The sequence below is a fragment of the Silene latifolia genome, chromosome 6 (assembly GCF_048544455.1).
Source record: "Silene latifolia isolate original U9 population chromosome 6, ASM4854445v1, whole genome shotgun sequence".
Taxonomy (NCBI): domain Eukaryota; kingdom Viridiplantae; phylum Streptophyta; class Magnoliopsida; order Caryophyllales; family Caryophyllaceae; genus Silene; species Silene latifolia.
The window spans coordinates 47,340,775-47,347,131 of NC_133531.1; positions in this window are offsets into that span (position 1 = coordinate 47,340,775).

Consider the following 6,357-nt stretch of genomic DNA (forward strand, 5'->3'; position numbering starts at 1 on the left):
ATGATGCTAGTAGCATATGACATGACAAGTCTCGAATTCTCTACAAAAGTAAAGGTCATGGATCGTCCCAAGCTCGACAAAGTGGCTTGACAAAAAGGCTTTTTGGGAATGAAATGCTCAAATCTTTATAAACAAAGGGTGGATATGACTAGTATTCAAAATTGTCCTCATTTAACTTTCACATTTCAAAAATTTAAGATGGGGTTTGTCCCTTCCGGGCTAGTGTCCTTTGCTTTCGCCAATCGCTTATTAGGCAACCGGTTAACCTTTAGACAATAGCTTTTCGGGGTGATAGTCACTCTGTCTCTGGGCGGCCGAATTCACAACCGTGTGGGGGCCCAATTCAATGGATCCCGCTCCAAAGCACATCGAAGTGGTACGCCTCCATCAAAACAATTAAATTTCTCAACATTTCAACATTTCATAACATTTGAGGTTCCTTGGTATTAAATTACTTCCACATGACAAAATCTTCGAAATGAGCACTTCAAACTTATTGATAGAAAATATTTTTGGGTTGCCTTAGCACAAGGTCAATCAAGGTCACCTAGACAAGTTAACCAAGTCCACATCGCATCACGGGGTTGGATAGGTGACTCACATGCAAACCCTTGACTAGGCTTTGGGTCATGGGTCAAAAGACACTAGTATGACACTATCTAGGGTGTTTTATAACCATTCTAGTAGGCAAAGTCTTAAGTTGAAAAAGTATTTGTAATGGCTTAGTTGCTCATGTCAAAGTTCCTAATTAGGCACTTTTCAAAAATTTTATCTAAATGCAACTACATGCTATGATGCAACTAATATACACATCCTAATGCAAGTGATTCTATCAACTAATATGACATGTAAACTAAATGCAAGTCCTAAGTTCACATTGTTATACCGCATCAATCAAAATAAAGCCACATAGTCATTAACATAAAGAGGAAAAAGGAGATTGGAAAGATCATACCATGCGGTCTTCATGATCCTCATGTCTCGGATGTGGCGTAGTCGATCAATGTGAACAAGGATAGAACAAACACAATATATACAATAATATATACAAGACTACACTTCAAAAGAAATGAACATGTTTTTGGATTTTTAAATTTTTCAAATTTTTATGGTTTTTGTTTTTCTGAAATTAAAGAACATATTTTTGGGATTTTTTCGAAATTTTTCAATTTTTATGTATTTTTGGAATATAAATTCCCATCCCCCACTTTATTTTGGACATTGTCCTCAATGTACATGTAGGAGTAGGAATACAAAAGGAAAAACATGTTTTTGGATTTTTGATTTTATGGAAATTGAAGTACAAATGCAATGATATGATATGAATGAATGCATGCTCTAACTAAATGCGATTCTATATGACATAAATAACAAATGAATGCAATCTAAACTATATTATATGATGCATGATTTCTAGTAAACTATGGTCACCTATGATCAAACCTCCCCAAACCGATTTAAACACTATTCCTAGTGTAGAAAAGAATAGGATTGGTCATTAGTGACTATGCATGAATTCTAGTCTATATGCAACTATCTACATGAATCATGTGAGAAATATTACAATGCAAACTATACTAAATGCATATATACAAATTAATGGTTATTGAGGAACTCCATTAAACCAAAGATTATTAATGAACAATTTCATAGAAGATTATCACTAGCACTCAAAGCACGTAGAAGTCGGTCAAATTCTTGGGAGTGAGAAATAAATAGGCATGGATAACAACACAAGATTATGCAATGAAATAATGCCCAAGTAAGAGACCGAACAAGCATGTCAATAACATTATGACAAAAATCATAAGAGGAATGATGGATGGAAGGAACATGAAATGGGTAGTTGGTTGGCAATTCACTCAACTCATCCTCCAAATAGTCAAAATCACCACATTCAATGCAAGTACTCTCATTATCATCCAAGGTGATTTTAAGGGTGTCTATTTGGAGTTCCCAAATGTCCTCATCATATTCCTCATCCCAACAAGGTCCATTATCAAAGGGGTTGTCGTAACAAGGCTTACCAAGTTCAACACAATTGTCTCCCTAAAATATGTCATCCTCAAAGGGTGAGTTTTCTCTCAAGCTCACATCCATATCATTCTCACTTTGCCCATTAACATCAAATTCCATGGAGGTTGATTTCATTGAAACACAAGAAGAGTAGGATGACGGCATCCAAGCATTAGTTTCACAATCAAGAATGTACTCCTCCTCATCATCACTCTCCTCATCTAGCACTCCATCTTCCCAAGGTGGGGTAATTTTGTGGACAAAGTGGGTTGGCTCAAGGTTATAGGAAGGTTTCTCATCCTCATAAATCTCATTTTCATCATAGTTTTCCTCAATGAATTTTTGAAATGTGATTTTTATCGCTTCCATACCCTCCTTGGCACTTTCAAATATGTCATGTATAGTTTGCTTGAGACAATGAATGGTCATTAACTCAACAAATTCCCAAAATTCCTCACAACTCATCTCACATATCCTACCACCACTCAAGTGAAATGCCAAGTTGCGGGTTTCATGGTTCATGCCATCATAAACAACACAACATGCTTCATAATTTGAAAGAGTAAAACCATGATGTCAAGCATGAGTCATATAATCTTCAAATCTTGCAACATATTTATTAAATGATTCATTTTCATATTGCCAAAAAGTGAATGTAGACATGTTAAACATATGAAATAATGCAAGTACAACAAAACTCAAGAAAAAGAAGCACAACTAAAACTAGATAAAAGAACAATTCAAATAAACAACACCGTCCCCGGCAACGGCGCCATTTTTGATCGGTCTGTTTCGTGTTCACAATTTAAACAAGTGTGGTCGTTGGGTCACGTCCGAATCAAAACACAATTTATAGCTTCACAAACAACTCTACAATTAGTAAAGAGGCAAGTAAAGGTCGGATCCCAAGGGACGGGAATTGAGATGAGATTTCTATTGAAACTAGTGGTGTCTTAGGGGTGTCACAATTTGGGTTGATGTAGAAGGTCACTAACTAAAATAGCAATGAAAATAAACAAGCAAGATGAATTAAAAGGGTTGTAAACAATTGATAAAAAGCACTAGGGTGTCATGGGATCATAGGGGAATCATGGGAGTTGATCATACAAACATGTTCTCAAATTATAAGCAAGCAATTATTGTTGTGATGGATTGAGTTGGGTTATATCTTACAATCCTAGGAAAGTTTGGGTCCCGGAGCCGAATCGATTAGATTGTACAACACCTACAAGTCGACTTAATCTTCCCTACTCAACAACATGCATGGTCAAATGAGACTCGAGTTGGTTTAAGTCTTACAAGTCTCATTGAAAAGATAGGTGATGGGTAAAAAATGCAAGGTTTCATAGGCTCGCATTTCAACAAACATAACATATGCATGAGTTGAGATCAAAACAAGCAAGCAAATAAAACATGAAAGCATATTAATTTAAGCATGAATCATTCCCCATGTTGGTTTCCCCTAATCACCCATTAACCCTAGCTAAGAGACTACTCACTCATTATCATGTTGATCATGCTAGCAAGGTTGTCAATCATACTAACAAAATGAAACATGATGAACAAATAAAAGTAATTAACAATAATTAAAAAGGAATTAAAGAGAATTATACCTACTAATGATTCCAATAATAAAGCAAAGATAAAAGAAGTACTTGATGCTTGATTGAGAGGTTGTCAATCTCCCAATAATAACCCAAATAATCTTCAATTACCCAAAATAAAGGATGAACAAAAGAGAGATTAAGGAAATAAAACTTGTATTAAAACTTGATTAATTGTTGATTACAAAACTAAAGAGAGATTTGATTGATATTAACTACTCTAAGAATTGATAAGAAGAACATACTCTTCTAATTAGACTAATGGGGTATTTATAGTGGAAATTAGGGGGATGCATTAGGGTTAACTAAGGGCTAAACTAGTAATTACACTTTTTAGATTGAGCAGGGAGGAGCCGGTATTTTTCGAAGGAAGGGATTATTTTTTTGTAGCTTGGAGAAGACGAAATTGTGCTGTACAGGAATCCGTGCGTTTTGGAGTCGGGACGGGCGGATTCTGGCGGTGGAACACGGGCGGCTTCGGTGGAATCCGGGCGGATTCTGGGCTGCAAACCCGAGCGTCTTGGGATGAAACCGCACGGATTGGGCATTTGGAGGACGGCCGGATTGTAGACAATCCGCACGGATTGTTCCTCAGCGGGATTTCTTCTTCTTTTCTTCCCTTTTCTTCATAAATTCCTTGGGGATTTCCTTGGGGACTCAAGGATCCTTTCTCAACATTGCTCATCTACTATAATATGTACAAAGGCCTTCTAATCTTATCTCTCCTTGATGCTTGGTAATTGGATTCGATCAATTTAGTCTTGTTTTGCCATGAAAATGCAAGATTCTTACTCCTTTCCTACCAAGGGATCAAAATCTCAAAGAATATGCAAAACAAAGAACTAAAGATAATAAATGACCCAAATATGCACTAAAAAGCATGGGAACAAGGCTAATTCGGGGACTAAATATGCTCTAATTATGGTCACATCAGTTTGCTTAGAGGCTAAGCAGACACCTGCTTTAGGCGCGAGCTACCTCATGATGGAAAGGGGTGTATTGTCCCTTTCAATTTGGACGTGGCCTATTCTCCATCCATTGTTGATATGTGGCATTCATATAAGATGTCGTGTAACAATATGGGAATCTAATAAGATGATTTTGGTGTTACTTGAGGTAGGTGTTTTGTGTGCTTGACTCAGGTTTGAACCGTGTGAGTCGGGATTTGAATTTCGAGTCGGTTTTTGGCCCGGTGTCGGTTTTGACTCTAATTAGGGTCATTTTAATGGAAATGACATGATGAAAACATACATGGCATTATTTTTGACATTCGTGATTTGGGTTGACTCGCGTTGACTCGAGTTGCGGGTTTCTGAGTCGGTTTTGGGTCCGAAGACGGTTTTAACTCTAAATAGTGTTATTTTAATGCAAATGAAGTTAGAAAACTTTTGAAATCATTTTTCATATCCGAGTAGTGCATTAAACCGTCTCATGTATAGCCAATCCACGCACGCATATCAAAAACACGTTATAGTCCGATCATCACCGGGTGGTTTTTGGAAGGTGCAGATACTGGGTATCTACAGTATCCCACCTACTCCACCACAATCGATGACGGCATCGCAACACCGCCACCAACAGCCGCACTGCAGCGTGAAAATACTCGTATCACGACACGAATTACCATTTTCGGATCGCCACTCGAGGCACAATAACCACATCGATAGTCATCGCAACTTATATAATCCCATAACACTGACTCAGTACAACTTCCTTGACCAGAAGACTTTCTTAAAACCACTTTACTAGATCACAACGCAACATATTACATAGAATCACAGATACTAACGTTATGAATATTATCCATACCATGACTCATGAGGTCAGAACCTCGCCCAAACATTTACACATATCATGGACCCATAATCGAATCTAACTAGCCAATCCTGATCACGTAAGTTACCACTTGATAATGGATATCTCTCACCCGAGCTTAACTCATATGCCCCTTCATAACATATCCTCCCATCCGCACAATTATCACCATCCGACAAATGTAACCATATTGTCATAAGTACCCAGCTACTAGCAAACACCTCCTATATCCACATCTTATACTCCCTCACAACCATACATACCAATCAGACCGTCACAAAATCAACCTCTTTAGAACGACTAACTTCCCTATTTAACATCATCCTTAACCACTAGTGACAGCACTACGACACTACCATCTTTCATGCAACTACTCTCTTACTATCATTTCTTAATATAACAATCTGTTTCCTCTCTCTGGTTATCATCCCCAAATAACGAACATCAAATCCATCAACAAAATTTACCTCCACATTATTTCCAATTCTATCCTTTATTGTATCGTCACCTAACTCTCCACCAAAATCTCATATCGTGCAAACATTCTATCAGCTTCTTACCCCCTTAATACCTCGAAACTCATGGCTAACATGTCGTCCTGAAATCCTATATAACCATTAACCCACACCCTCTCATGATGCTATCGTACATTTCCATGATTCCTTACTTTCATGTTCCATAACTTTGGTCAACGTTCTCCTAGCTTACTCCCATCCTTCTTTTAATACCAATTACTAATGCATCTCCTTCCTTCTTCTAGCTAACTCTTTAGTAATTCGAGATTACCTTCTTGTTGCTCCACAACTCAAATTCCATTAATTCATATCAATATATTCTCATTCTTTCTTATCACTGATCCTCTCCCATCATACTACTCACTCACACTTGTCACCATCAAGTCCACACAACTAACGGTTACCCT